Here is a 16,020-nt window from a genome sequence, read left to right as displayed (position 1 = left end):
CTTTGAGAAATGAGCTCTAATAAAGATCCTCATTTGGCCTCAGAATGTGTGTACAATAAGGAAAAAAAAAACCTCAAGTGTTTTCTCCATTATATTCATGATATATTTTTCACATATCTCCAAGGTTTTTTGCATACTGGTCAGTCACACACAGCAAGCAATATGAAATCTCATGAAGTTTTGCAGTATAACATTGTTATACTTACAAGCTATTTCTTTTTTTTAAGAGAAAGATAATTTTTAATATATTTTTTTTTTTAGTTTTCAGTGGACACAACATCTTTATTTTATTTTTATGTGGTGCTGAGGATCAAACCCAGAACACCATGCATGCCAGGCAAGTACACTACCGCTTGAGCCACATCCCTTGCCCTCTTGCAAGCTATTTCTAAGACTTCCTTGTGCTTTATTGAAAACGTAAGGGAAAATAAATATGTCTTTTTAGACCCAGAACTTGAAATGACACTGGACTCAAGAGATCAAGCTCATAAAAAGATGAGTTATGTTGTCAAGGTGAAAGGGGTTGTGTGAGAATGGCCTTAGGCCTGATCCTAAGCAACTCCTGTATTGCCAGATTCATGGAACCCCAATAGATTTCCAGGAGCCAAATCTAATGCAATCACACAAGAGTGTTTATTGTAAGCTCGAGCCTGGACTCACAACCATTCAGATGCAGCGGTCCCAAGAGTAATTCCCGACCCTTAGTTCAGTGAAGATTAATAAGATTTTGGGGGATACAGTATGCATCACAACATCACAAAGCCAATCATTCCACATCACAGGAAAGTCAAACAACAACTCTTAACATTGATTAGCATATTCATTGGCAGGAACAAGTTAGGTAAGTGTGATTGGTTAGTTCAAGTGGTGGATACATTTGAACTGATTGGTTTAGGCCATAACACGTTGTAAGAGTGCACATGATAAACTTTCAGGATTGTCTAATTATGTTATCAATCACCAAAACTACTGGGAAGGTCACCTGGCATTTCAGGTATTTTCCCTGTCTCACGCTGATTGTGGTTGCTAGGGGGTTGCTATGGGTCCTAACCTAGTGCAACTGAGTCAGGGTCACCTGGCATGGAAGATCTCTCCAGTTATTCACAGATAAACAACTCAGCAGGGTGGCTATATGCCTAGGAGCACATACCGAGGAAAGGGTAACTCCCCCCTTTGGACCGGCTTTGCTTTGAGGTACAGGCTGATTTCTCAAAAATGGAGTCACATCAGTTTCTCACTCCATTTAAAAAACTCCAGTTTGAAACCTGAGGTCATTATTAGAGGTCATTTAACACCAGGCACACACACAGAGCCTCTAATATGGCCTCAGACAAATTACTTCTCTTTAACCTGATAAACTGAGTGAAGCCTCTGGCAGGCTTTCCTCTCCTGATAAGAGTGAAAAGTGAGAATATCAGGATGGAGATCAACAGACCAGATGTTTCTGACCCCATGGTAAATGACATCATGGAGAAATCTGGTGGCACCTGGTAAGAATTACAAGGGGTGGTCAAAAACCCCCAAAATTTAGTATAAAAACAGAGCTAATCAACAGGGATTCAGCCAGCCTAAACAAGGATGCATTCGAGCTGCAGAGCCTGATGAGGACTTGCACTGACATCCCAGCACTTGCCATCATTCTCCTGATTCTCTGTGTGATCCTCACTGCTCTCAAACTCCACTGCCTTGTCTGAACCTTTGTGAGGGCTGCAACTTCTCCCTATGACCCTCTCCTCAACTGGTCATCCACTCCACACCAGAGAAAGCCTGTTTTGGTTTGGGACCTGATCGCTGCTATCTGAGTGAGTGTGCATCTGCAGGACATGAAGCCTAAGGCTTGAGACTTTTTAACTTAGCATTCAGAGAACATGTCTATCACTAGCCTGTCATGATTAAATGTGTTTTGCAATGCTCAGAATTAATCTAAAATTGTTTTCTGTGAATTAATCTAGAAATGCTTGCTATTAATTGATTATCTCCATTGTAGTGCCTATCATTAAGGATTGTTGTTTTCTTCATTAAGAACCTATAGAGTAAAATTGTATTAATTTGAGCAAATAAATAATTGAAAGGGGCAGAAGCATATTTACATTCTTTATTTCTCCCCTTGACTGCATATGTCACAAATTTGCCCCCTGGAGAGAGTTGTTATTATTTTTAAGTATCAAATTAAGGAATTCTTATCACTAAAGATTATTTTTATCTTCAATTCTTAATAATGATTTTATTTTTGGCATTATATCTGTACTTTGACTGTTATTGTTACCGCTGTTTACTGGTAATGAGTCCTTGCTTCCCCAATGCTGAAGTATAACACCAGAGAAGTACGCCAAGGCAAGTTTAGAGTGGAAAGTTGAAGCTTTATTAAAGGACAGCAGGAAAGACATCTCCCTGGAGGAAAAAGGGGACCAATGGAGTGGCACCCCCTTTCTCCATAGATTACCTCTTCTCTATGGCTGATTTGGGGATCCTCATCCAAAGGGTCTCTGCAAAAGAGATCAATGTAGATAAACTTCCCATTTTCATCTTGCCATGTTTACTTGGACTGGCTGGGAAGATACCAGCACTCGAGGTGCTGGACACCCCTTTACTACTTTTTCACAAAGGTATCCACTATAGTACTTTGAAGAAATGTGCAAACAAGGCCTCTGGCCTTGAGCTGGGCTTCACAGAGATGTCTACATTTTTGAGATAAGTTATAAATGGGCTCCAGGGTAACAGCTGGTAGGAAGAGAAAAGCAAGGGGAGAAGAAGCTCTCCTATTCTCAGGTGTTGTACTTGAAGGGTTAACTTGCCCAAAACAGTGAAACAAAAAGCTGCTTTTATGTGAACTTCTACAGACTGTGAACTTCTAAGCCTCTCCCCTTACATGCTGGGTATAAATATCTGAAACTCCCTAAACCCAGGGTTCAGGAAATTGATTGATTACAAACAAACGTTGTGCCCTCTGAACCTGGCTGCAGTCAAATAAAACTGTTTCCTGCTATGTTCAGTGCCATGCCTTGTTTGTCCCTACAACAAACTGGGACATATTGCTGGAAGGGGTTCTGTCACATGTGGTGAGTCAGGGTCTGCAAGAGAAAACACCAACTGGGCTGCTATCCCATACATTTTGCCCACTTGAGCATAGCAACCTGATTCTGAGCATTACCCCAAAACATCTCCCCACAACAAGATGCCTTTACATATAAGGGTCTGATGGCTGCCCCATGTCAGTCACATGTCATTTGGAAGCCAATGGCAGATCCACATGGCCCCACCACAGATGTTTTATCACATACCTGCACTCCACTGCTCCAGGCCCAGTTCCCAGCAGAATCCAACTCAACGAAATCTCTGTTCTAAACCTTTTCATGAATTCTATTCAACAAAGGCACTTTCTGGTTCAGCCATGATGAGCAACAAGAGATCCAACAAGGTTCTTCAGTGGTTTCTAGTCATGGGAATTTCAAATATTTCATGCTATTGGTCTATCAATCACTCAAGAATGAAGTAGGTGGCACTGTGGGTTTTGATTCTTTCAGTAACCTTTAAGTGGTGAGGAAAATCCTTTCAAAGAAAGCTCTGGACAACTCACACAGGGAAGTCTTTTGAAAGAGTGGCCAAAAGGTCACAGAAAGCCAGGCCCATTGGGGTGCAAAATGTGAGGTCCATGTGTGTTTTGGCTCTCAACTATGGCTGACAAGGCTTTCAAAGAAAATCATGTGAGATCATGGCTGAGATTCTCAGTGTAGTGGAGAAAGCCACCCTGGTTCTAGATCTCAGTTTCCAAGGGCACCTCTCATGCTTGGCCTCCTCAAATACCAACAGTCTTCATGGCAATACTTCCTGAGGTCATTTCCAGAACTCAGTCTCTAATGGGAATCACACCAGAGTTCATTCTGAGATTGACCCAGTTATCTCTTCCAACCACCTCACAAATGACCACAATTCCAACAAAAACACTCCTACATGTCCCTCATCTTCTTCCATATAGAAACTCATCATAACCTTCTCTCTGGAAGTTCCCATATGGGAGCAGTCCTAGATGGTGTCCAAAGTAAGCTCCCATGCCCCTCATTTGCCTAATGTCATGGTGGCCTGGACACCCTTCCTGAGAACCAGGATAGATATAATGGGCCTGCAGTTAATACTGCTCTGCTTCTCACATTAGAGGCCTACTGACTGCCAGGGGTAGATTCTTTATGTGTCCCGGAGTCATGAAAAAACCCAACCACCCCTGTGCTAGCTACTGCAGGGCTTGGAACAACTCATTTAACCCAAAGAATCCCTGTTCTCACTTCATGGAGGTCAAGAGCCTTACCAGAGGAAGGTGAGAGACTTCATCTAAAATTACTGTTCTTTTGGTCATTTTAGTTTTGGATAGACTCATGAGATCTCTATTTAGTTTCATGGGGTGCTGAGAATCTAAGGCACAGCCTCACACAGGGCCAAGAGTTTGATTCAGACACATCCCTTTACAAAGCACTTTACCAAAGAGCCACAGTGAGGCCCCTTTATTTTCATTTTGAAACTGTTTTCTTGAGGCTTCATAAAGGGATTGCCTGAGGCAAAGACTTTCCTGACATTCAGGGGAACAGAACAATAGGTAAGATAAAAGCCCTGGGGCAGACTTTTCCTCAAGGTTAACACTAGGGCACTGACAGCTCTTGATCATGCTACTTGTGTTGCTATCTAGCCAAGCAGGGTTTCTCCACTCAGAGCCTTATTGCTCACACCGATTTCTGAGTTTTTTGAGATGCTTGGCATTCTCTTTAGCAATCAAGTTCATTGCCATGTCACAGAGCTTGAAGGTGGTACATATCTTGTATGCAAAACCACAAGCCCCTTCTGGAGAGTGGCCAAAATTCAGGAAGATTACAGGAACTAAGGACCATAGTAGGTATTGCCTATCTACAAGGCAAGCAACAGTCCATTCCTAAATTGGCCAGGATGAGTGCTGGAAAGCTTTCCACTACATAGGACACATCCACTGATACATTCTTTTTTCTGCTTTCTTTGACCACAGACACACTTGGATACATCAACCTAGAAACACTCGCCTTGAGCAAAAGGACTCACTAATAAGCAGTCCACTCCAAACTGAACAATTCATATTTTTTCCATATTCTTAGAACATGAGACAAAACCACAAGGACACACACACACACACACACACACACAAACAAACACCTCCCCCATCTTGAGTTGGTCTGCGTCTATCCAAACTGTCCTCTGACTGGTGGGGGACACTGTGTTCCCCAGGAGTGGCCTGTCCTGTCTCAGCTCTGGTCTCTTTGGACAACACTGTGAAGTTGTCAGGAACCAACAATGAGCCAGTACCTTATTTATCAGAAGAGACCCCTCTTCAGAGCTTTCCTGGCATTTGGCCTTCACCACATCTGTAGGTGCCAAGGAAGAATGACTCTGTCCTTGGTAAATCCAAAACAGTGAGCCCACTGGGAGTGGGGCTGGCTCTGGGTACCTGGATACCTGGATCCAAAGTTAGAGAGGAAGTGAGGTGAGGTCACTTCCTTCAAGGAAGTGAATGAGGTCACTGCCTTGGCAACCAGTTTGTCCTAACAGAGGTTTCCAAGAGTTCCATGAGATGGTGGCTACCCCATCTTCCTGTAACCTTTTCACAAGTTAGAAAAGTATACATACTATAGGTGCCAGGGATCAGTTATTCACACCGGCCTGGTTTGGTCCATCTTGCCTGCATTGAGAAGAGAGAGGCTGATTCAGACAGATGAATCAGGATGATAGGTTTTTTGCCATGGAAGATGACTTTAGGCCTCTCAGATCCTACATAGTTGCCTACATCTTCTCCAGGGATCATTTCTGCATCTATCTGTGAGGTTTTCAGCAGGTGTAGAATCTTTTACATACCTGAATTTCAAGAAAAACTCTGTACCTGGTTTTATATGAAATGAGATACAGGGAACAGAGTATGGTTAGGGTTAATATCATGTTCGATTTGGGTTAGGAGTCATTCTGCTGGATGAATACTGGTATTGAAAAACTTTGATGTTTATAAGAATGTAAGGTGAAATATAAGTATGAAAACAAAAATCTAGGTAAGATTTGAAGCACAGAAGGATATTGGGCCCTTGACCTGGATACATAGTTTTGAATTAGGTTCTGCACAGATGTATCATATTAATCAATATACAATAGCATAGAATCTAGTACCTCGGATTATTGAATGTAGAAGAGAAATCCCGAGAAATACAGTTAGTAGGTAGGATTGCAGTGTAGGTTTAGGAGGATGAGTGAGTTTAGAATTTGGACAAAAAGTCGTTTTGCAGTAGCATTTCTGTTAGAGAGAGAGTGTGATTGTCAGCACACTTGAAGAGTCAGTCACAAGAATGGACTTGGGAAAATATGTAGAAAAATAGATATCAATATAGAAGTTAGGAGATAAGGCAACGTGTTGTAAAGTAAGTGATAGGATTAGAAATATTTTTAAATTCGGGCAGTTGAATATATAATCTTAGAAGGAATTCAATATATAGTCACAAATAGGATTAAAATTGGAACAAATTAGGCAATGTAGACATGGATGTTTTAGTTATCCAGGCTCTCATTAAAATTAAGCTTTGGTAGAATCAGATGATAAGTGTGAGCTTTGCATTTTGTGTCAAGAATATTACTGTGATGAAAGAGATATGTAGATCAGGTGACATGAGTATTTCTTCCACCATGTGTAGGAGCATGTTTTGAAACTCTTAAATTAGTATTTGGGGATACAAATAGGTATATCCTGTGTCTATGAATATAGTAGACATGATGCATGAATAGACCATACTGGGAATAAATAATATAACTGGTTCCAATATTAAATAATGGATTGAATTGGTATTTTAAAATATACATGAAATCTGGTATTCACATGCATACATTCATTCCAACTATTTATACATCTTGTGCTAGTATTAGGGTTACTATTTATACTGAAGTGTGTGTGAATTTTGCTTTGAAAAAGATTATCGAAATAGAAAACTATGGGTAATGAAAGAAGTCTCATGAAAAAGCAAGTAAAGAAACATGGAGGAATACATGTGTTCTAACACAGGAAGCAATTGAATCTGAATCATATTCATAAAAATATGTGAACTTGTGGATGAAAGGATATATCCTATGAAGTATATATCCTGAAGAAATCCTAAGGTACCAATTACTAGGTCCTTAGCTCCTTGGCTCTTGCCGGTTTTCTCTACTGAACTTCCACCCTCTACACCTACATCTATGATTGAATCTTAACAAGACTACAACTGAGCTAGTCTCAATCACATATCCAGTATCACTTTAAATTCATGAACACATATTCTTTAGTACCACAAAAGATCACAATATTTGTACAAATTCTTGTTTGTTAACATTCTCACTCTCTTTAATAAGAGTTTTAGATATTTTTGTCCTTTCCAGTCAGTAGGTTTTCTTCCATCCTTGCTATGTTTTAATAAACTTGCCTCCAATTGAATTGAGATAACTGGAGTTATCACAACTATTCACATCTATGATCATAAATCCTACTTACCCTTCTGTTAACATAGAAAATTGCCCAGATCCTAGATGTTACCTGTCAAGAATTATGAAGTTTATTTATTTATTATAATTATTTTATTATTTTTTATTAAATTTATTGTTTTAATTTTAATATATTTAAGTTTAATTATTTATTTTACTTTGAGCCTGAAATTTTAGCTTACCAAAAGCCATGAGAGTCTTGGTTTTTATACAAAGCTCAGTTTAGTACTCTTAGAAATTTCAGTACCTCATTCATACTTTGCTGGTAGGACCTCAAATTGGTGCAAACACTCTTGAAAGCAGTATGGAGATTCCTTAGAAAACTTGGAATGGAACCACTATATGACCCAGTTTTCCCACTCATCCACATTTATGCAAAAGACTTAAAATCAGCATACTATAGCAATGTGGTCACATCAATGTTGTTAGCAGCTCAACTCACAATAGCTAACTTCGGAACCAATCTAGGTGCCTTTCAATAGATAAATGGATAAAGAAAAAACATAGCACATATACAGAATGTTATATTTCTTAGCCATAAAGAAGGATGAAATGATAGCATTTGCTAGTAAATGAATGGAACCGGAGACTATCATGCTAAGTGAAATAAGCCAATCCCCCCAAAAACCTAAGGCCTAATGTTCTCTCTGATATGCAGATACTAACTCACAATAGCATCAGGAGGCAGGGGCAGGAATGGAGGTTCACCAGATTGGATGGGGGGAAGGGAGTGGTGGGAAGGGTAATGGGAATAAAAGAGAGAGTAGAATGAATTGGACATAACATTTCCATGTTCATAATGATTACATGACCTGTATAACTCCACATCATATACAATCACAAAAATGGGAACTTATACCCCATGTATATATGTCAAAATACATTCTACTATCATCTACAACTAAAAAGAAAACATTTTATTTAAAAAAGAAAATGAAGCACCGACTATACATACATTTTCTTGTGATGTGTCATCCTAATCAGGCCATAGGGGCCCCACATGTTTGTCTAAAATTATTTTGGGGTGTTTCTGGTTTTCTGGTAAATATAGTAATTTCAATCGCAGACTGATGAAAGCAGATTGCCCGCCCCAATGTAGGTGAGTCTTGCCCAATCTATGGAATGCCTGAATAGAATAAAAGTCTGAGTCAAAAAGAATTCTCTTTTTTTTCCTAATTTACTATCTACAACTACACCATCCACTTTCTTAGGTCTCTAACTTGTCAACTCCAGATCTTGTACTATTCGGCCTCCATCATTGTGTGAACCAATTTGTTATAATAAATAAATAAATCTATCAATTCTGGTTTTTTGAGAGAGAGAGAGAGAGAGAGAGAGAGAGAGAGAGAGAGAATTTTCAACATTTATCTTTCAGTTCTCAGCAGACACAACATCCTTGTTGGTATGTGGTGCTGAGGATCGAACCCGGGCCGCACGCATGCCAGGCGAGCGTGCCAGCACTCCAGCCACATCCCCAGCCCTCTGTTTTTTTTTATACCCTGACTAATATAGTTCTCTTGGCCCTGATTTCCACAAGGCTTTGTATTGAGAATAAGCAACATCTGTATATGCAATGGGTTGCATTACAGGAAAGGAATTTTGAGTTTAGGGAACCTGAATATTTTATAATGGGATGTGAACAACTTCTCTTGACCTGTACCCATAGGGAGACATTATCTGTATTATACTGAACAGTAAGAAAACATATTTTAACTTTCTGTGCAAACATCCTTGAAAAAATAGTCCAGAACAAAAGAGAAATATGATACTTTTCTCTCAAGACACATATGAATTTGAGAAAAGATGAAGAATTCATTTCTAACTAGGCCAACCCCTCAACATGTATATTTACTTTAGCCTGTCCCCTATTGCCTACTCAATAATGTTGCACAAATAATTTTCCCTTCTCCCTCCTGAGTGTTTTTTCTTTCTTTCTTTTTAATTGAATCATTTTTATTTACATAAATTTCTCCTATCTTAAAAATATGGGCTCATTTTCCTCTCATTAACATCCTCATCTCTCTCCTTTTTTTCATACCAAATCTCACAAGGAAAAAGTAAAACCCTATTTAAATTCATTGCTCCCAGTTTTCTTCTTCCATTATCTCTGTAACTCATTGTAACTAGGTGTCTTCCTTCCAGTCACTCTACCAACCTCCTCTTACCAAGATCACTTTCTTAGTCCATAGAGCTGCTGTGACAAAATATCATAGGCTGTGTATCTTATAAAGAATGCAAATTTAATTCTTACAGTTCTACAGGCTGAGAAGTCCAAGATCAACATCACAGTGGATTCAATATCTGCTAAGGGCCTACTTTCTGCTTTATGGAAAAGTGCCTTCCTGCTGTATTGTCACATAGTGGAGAGGGTTAAGCTAGCTCCCTAAGGTTTATAGTGTATCAATATATGGGCTCTGCTGTGTGACTAGTGACTTCTATAAGGCTCAACTTTTTAATACCACCATCTTGGGAGTTAGAATGCCATCCTAACAATTTCTAGGGGACACAAACATTCAAACCATAGGAACCAACAATGACTTTCCTTTTGTTAACTCTGATGACAATCATCACTTCTCATCTTGGTCTAGTGGCAGCACTTGCATCTTTTGGGTTCCCTGTCCATTTTGACCCCATTATTCTTGGGACTTTCAGGAAAACATTTCACCACATTTCCACTGCTCTCTATGTTCAGTCTTTCCTAGACTTCTTGGCCAGTTTCACCTCTTCTCTTATCTAGGAGGCATATGTTTTGATAACTTCACAATAAATCCATTTGAGAACTGTTTGCATAGAGGTATACCTGGACCCTCTTGCTTGATTTACCACTGTAGAAGACAGCACAAGGTGAGTTTTTGTTTATAGCTTCTATAGTGAAACTATGACTTGAGGTGTTGTGGGGTTTTATTTCTATCTTCAGTACCTCTGCGGCAAAACCTCACTTGTAGTTTCCAGGAGACGCATCATGGAAGAGCTCTGCAGAAAGTTGAGTAGTTCTGGAGAGGTTCTTGGCTATGCCACTTCTTTGATCTTTGCTTTCTTTTTGCTGTTGTTCAATAGCATGATAACTTCTGAGCTCCTGAACCCCGGTTTCTTCATCTTTACAAAAGCAGATGGGAATGTTGTTCTGAGGGATAAAACCATTTTATGCAAATCACAGAGCATTATTGTCTCTGGTAAGCAAATTGATGCTTAAAATCTTCATAGCTACTGTGCCTCTCTGGACCATTAACCCTCTTCAGACATAAGGTATTGTAAAATGAGTGGCAGAAGATAATAGTTAGGAGTGGTTTGGAAAGTAAAAATCTGAAACTTAGACTGGATTTCAAGAAAGAAAAAAAAAGCCTGTGGGTTTCACAATATTGTCCCCAAGACACTTTTCCTTATATTGTAACTTTTGAATAAAAGAGTTTACTTAAGAAAATCCTTATGGGGACAAAACATAAATGATTTTACATTATTCCAAGAAAAAGTTAGAGAACCTAATAGGTCTTATTTGTTGGCAATTTTCATGTTTTTATTATAATTGAAATGTGCAAAATGTAACCTTATACTTGAGGAAACATTGAGTCAAATTGTATTATTGACACATCCATGTAGCCTCTATTAACTTGAATAAAAGCATATTCACTCACGAGAAATTAACCCTCTATATGCTTATACAGAATCACCTTTCTACTATTTTCTAAATGCTCTTGCAATTAATTCTCTTCTGGGGAGTTAATGAGCTTACTTTAAATGCTCTCATGCATAAAAGTAAAATAGACCTACACATAACTCTGTACTAAAATATTCCCTCATATCTAATATACATATCTATACATAAATATTAAAATGAAATATATCATTGAAGTGTGTGATCAATATTTGCCTTATAGATAGCTTAATTTAGCTGATACAAATTTCATTCAAAGAATAGGAAGTAATAGTATGTAGACAGAAACCCATTTTATATGAAGAAATTTTCCAGAATACCAAATTTTAAAAATGTTCAGTTGGAAAGGTCAATAACTTCTGTGTTTATGCACAGAAAACACCAGCAGTGTTACTTTATAACGTCTCGTTGGCGAATTTATTGGAGCATCTTATGGCTGGCATAATGAGATAATTTTACTTTCAAAGTAGAGGTTAGTAAGCTAATTAACTGACTTACTTCCTAAAGAAGGATTTTGTGTGGCACTAAAAAAAAAAAAGATATAAATTTGGTGGGAGGTAGGAGGTGGGAGGGATTTGAAACTCGGTAAATTTCTGGATTAGTTCTTCTGTCTTTATACATCTAACATGTAGTTGAATAAATACATAAATTATTGAACAAATACCTGATACATAATACCTGGCCAGATTCATATGGTCACAAATTTAAGTTCAAAAGGCATGCACTCTTCATTTCTCTAGGGAAGATGGGGAATTTGGCAATAAAAACCTCAGTTTTTTCCCCCAGAGGATAATGAACGTGGGATCTTGAAAAACAGGCTCTAGGTTTTTATGCCTCATGGTCATAAAGTGATATATTGTATTCTTTTCTCCTCAAGGCCAGGCAGTGATCAGGATTGAATTAAATGGAGACAATTTTACGAAAATCAGACCCACATGAATTCAACAGAATTAAAGGTACGCATATGTGGGCCTTGAATTCCATCGCTATTTGGATGATAACTGTATGAGATGTTCAAATATTACCTGTAGGAATATTCAGTGGAATGGAAAAAAAATTAAATAGTGGCTTTCATTTTTTAGATTTCTCTGCAAAGTCAACTCCAAGGCAATAGTCTCCCACATCACTCCCTGACTTTCCACCTCTGGGGTCTTCTTAAAACCGCCCCTGGAGATGAGTGGTGTTCCCTTCCCAGGACTGAGGGTGACGCTCCAGTCCCTCTAATTTCAACCAACATGTCAGCGACCACTTGAGTAGCTTTTTCTCCTGTCCACAGATTCCCATCTCATACTTGTAAGAAGACAAGGCTGAACCTCCAGCCTTTCCCTTACTTGAGCCACCCATCTTGCTATCTCTGTGTTGCTCCTGCCATTGCCCAAGCAACTCCTGGGGAATGGGCCTCTCGGGAGATCACCAGGTCTCATGGTTGAAGCAGTGCAGATCCTGCCAGCTCTTTATACATGTCTTTTATCCCTTTTTTTTCTTTCTCACTTTCCTATCTCCATCCTTTCTAAAACCAGCAACTTCCTTTTGAAAGTTTTCTATTCCAAGACTTCTTAAACACATTTGGCTCAAAGTTGAACCATAAATAAAGACTAACCCACTTTTGCACTGGGAAGTAATGTTTTAGTTTCTAGTTATCTCCACCTAGGAGTCCAGCATGTACTATATATCCTACCCACTGCTCTTACTTACACCCCTTTCAAGAACCCTCAAAGCATATCTCATTGTGCATTTGAGCTTGTTACAAATATGTCACGGGAAAACTCACATAGCAGGTAAAGTTTATTTGAGGATGGTCACAGGGTTCTAAATCAGTATCACATCTAAAACTTTACAGAGTTGTTTAGTTGTTTGTTTGTATATTTCTTCTCCTTTTCCCTACTCTGCTAACTCGAAGATAAACATAGTATTTAGGGCTAAAAAATATTTTAATTTAAAAGAAAGAAGGCAGTGCTTAAATCCTTGGATTCTCAGAAACAGCAGAAATAATGAATCCATTGCCATTTATAAAGACAACCAGACTTCTTGGTAATGAGAGACCATGGGGTCAATGGATTTCTCAGAGAAAACGGGACTGGAATTGATCATTAAAGGAGACTTGGTATTTGAACAAAGTGGTTAGTATCTTTGCCAACCCCAACAGAAACTCTTTGACCACAATGAAATTATTTAATCCCTGCAAACTTTTTTATTTCCTCTTCTGCATTCCCTCCTTTGCTGGTTGCTAATTATGCCTAGCACCATGCGTAGCATCCGTAGGTTTTCAATAGATACTTGTTGAATACACTTAGGCTGTTCTAATATATAATGCCGTTTTATTGCAAACTCTTACACATGGGTTTCTGTCTTATTGCATAAAGCTATTTCACAGAATATCAGTGCTTGAAGAAACGTTTGGGGTCATCTATATCCTTCCTTTTTAAGGGGGGAAACCCAGGACTAGACTGAAGGTATCAGTGTCTTAAAACTATGTATATTTTTGCTAAAAAAGAGACATGTTAGTCAACAAGTTCTAATGATAAGCAGAAGTCAGTTTCACAGAGGTCATTTAGTTTCAAGTCAAAGAAATACCCTTGAAGGTTACTGAAGAAGAAGAAGAAGAAGAAGAAGAAGAAGAAGAAGAAGAAGAAGAAGAAGAAGAAGAGGAGGAGGAGGAGGAGGAGGAGGAGGAGGAGGAGGAGGAGGAGGAGGAGGAGGAGGAGGAGGAGGAGGAGGAGGAGGAGGAGGAGGAGCAAAAAACAACAACAACAAAAACAAAGGCACAGGTATGCCAGGGTTTAGGAGGCAGACAAAAAAGAAAGCAAACAACAAAAGTGACACTGCATATCCAGTTACTCTCATGCTAATAAAATAGTGATTTTCTCCATCTTATCTTTTAGATTCTACCCTTCAAATAAGTTTTTCATTTAAGAGCTGCTTATAAACCACAACTGCATGCATGCTAATTGGATTAGCAGCCTGTTACTGTTAGCAATGTGCAGAGGGAGTATTTTTATGATTGTATTGTTTCTGTTTTGTTTTGCTTTGTTTCATGTAGCCGTAAACACTGTTCTCTTATAGCAAGGGTCACCTGTAGGGTTTTTATGAAGGAAGAAATTAAAGCAGAACTTAAACTAGTCCCAACTCATTCTAATTCAAGGAGCACTGAGATGACAAATTATCTTCTGCTGAAAATCGGATGCTTCCATTATTCAGTCATCTATTGAAACCTTTCAATCAAATCTTATGGCATGCCTGGCCCTCTCCTTGGCTGTGAGAATACAATGGGGGAGGAAACGCATATAATACCTGCTCACAGGGAGCAGGTTAAAGAAAGAGAGCATTCATGAAATGTTCATGTGAAAGGATTAATAAAAATAAATGTATAAACAAATGTACACACTGAGATCATTTGCTAGGAATGACAGCATCGGTGACACTATGAATGCAAAAGGCCAAAGTTAGAATGAGAAAGGGAGAGAGTAAAAGAGAAGAAGGGAAGGAGAAATGAAGCAAGGGAGAGAGGGAGGGAGGCAGGCAGGCATGCAGACAATCTTACCTTACTTTTGTCTTTTCGTTGGTACATCTGAGATGGTTCCTTGAAATGTGACATTAGAGCCAAAACCTAAATAATGAGTATCAATTAATTTGGGGGAAAATCATATGTATTTAGGCTCTGGGTATTGTGTGTGTATGTTTAGTTTATAATAACATAGAATGTAGATATTTTTGTTCTGTTTTGCATTCAGAACAAAATTGATTTTTTAAAATAAGAACATCTAAATTCAGGTTTAACTTGCATACTGACTTAATGGAATTGCTTTGAGATCAATTCCCTTTCAACTCTAGGTGTGCTTAGTAAGAGGCACTCAAGGTTGCTAATCTACTTCAACAAGATACAGTAGTATCAGAATCTGATGATGCAGAGGCAAAGCATTAAAAATGCAAGATAGAAACAGAATAAGAAGTGCATTACCTCTCATGATACCATTCTGCCTTCTGTGGAGATAATACAAGATCGGAAAGTCATATAGTACTAATAAAATGATACTTCTAAAAACCACAAGCATCTTGAATGCCCGTATTTATGTATGTTTTCCCTCACATTTCAAAAGCATTTGGAAATTCTCTAATCCTTCATTAAAAGATCAAAATGAATTTTTGCAGAGTTAAGAGAAGAATTCATTTACAAGCAACTTTGTTATCAGTCTTGGAGAAAGTCTTACTTGAAATCAATACATAAATTACTTATTGGGCTGACAAAGGAGGGCCTCATTAAAAAAGGAGCATTAGTGACCCAGCTTATTAGTGTGGATGGCCAGGTGGAGGGCATGCCTATTATGGACCAAGAGGTGGCCAGAAAGGGTCTTGGGAGGTCTGTTGAGATCAGTAGTGTTAACCATAAATATCTTCATTCATACATATTTAAGATAAACATCCATATGAGAATAGCATGTTTCATAAAAATGCCTGAATGTTAAATTCTAAGAAATTTGTAGTCTAGTTGAAGACAAAGAGACTGATTCTAAGTGGAAGCTATTGCTGTATATTTGTGTTTGAAGGGAACATTTATATCTTGGAATGCTTGTCCCCAAAATAGAGCCAATCACATGAATGCCATCGGAATAAGACACTTATATTTGGTAAGCATAAATTCACACTGAAATGCCATTTCCCTAATAACCATTTTAGTTGTTATTCTTGTTTGCCCTGGAAATACTAATGCAATGATAATAAGAAAATGTTCTTATATTTTCCACTAAATTTAGAATTTTAGTAATCGAAACACAGATGCAGGGGCTTTGGCAGGAAATTAATTTGGTGTTAAGTGCCTTGCTAGTGTTAGATATGCATAGTTACTCAGCATGGATGTATTG

The 16,020-nt window shown here is 38.5% G+C and overlaps 1 long non-coding RNA gene across 1 annotated transcript in view; it reads right to left on the bottom strand.

Moving 5' to 3' along the window:
* The window catches only part of LOC144373604 (uncharacterized), a 40,788-nt gene that overhangs the window by 14,947 nt on the left and 9,821 nt on the right, over positions 1-16,020 (bottom strand). The window contains exon 2 of the long non-coding RNA XR_013433217.1: positions 14,703-14,768. This is a non-coding gene — a long non-coding RNA (uncharacterized LOC144373604). The remainder of the gene's footprint in view (positions 1-14,702; positions 14,769-16,020) is intronic.

This window comes from Ictidomys tridecemlineatus, unplaced genomic scaffold (assembly GCF_052094955.1).
Source record: "Ictidomys tridecemlineatus isolate mIctTri1 unplaced genomic scaffold, mIctTri1.hap1 Scaffold_443, whole genome shotgun sequence".
Lineage (NCBI taxonomy): Eukaryota > Metazoa > Chordata > Mammalia > Rodentia > Sciuridae > Ictidomys > Ictidomys tridecemlineatus.
This window is presented reverse-complemented; position numbering and strand designations above follow the sequence as displayed.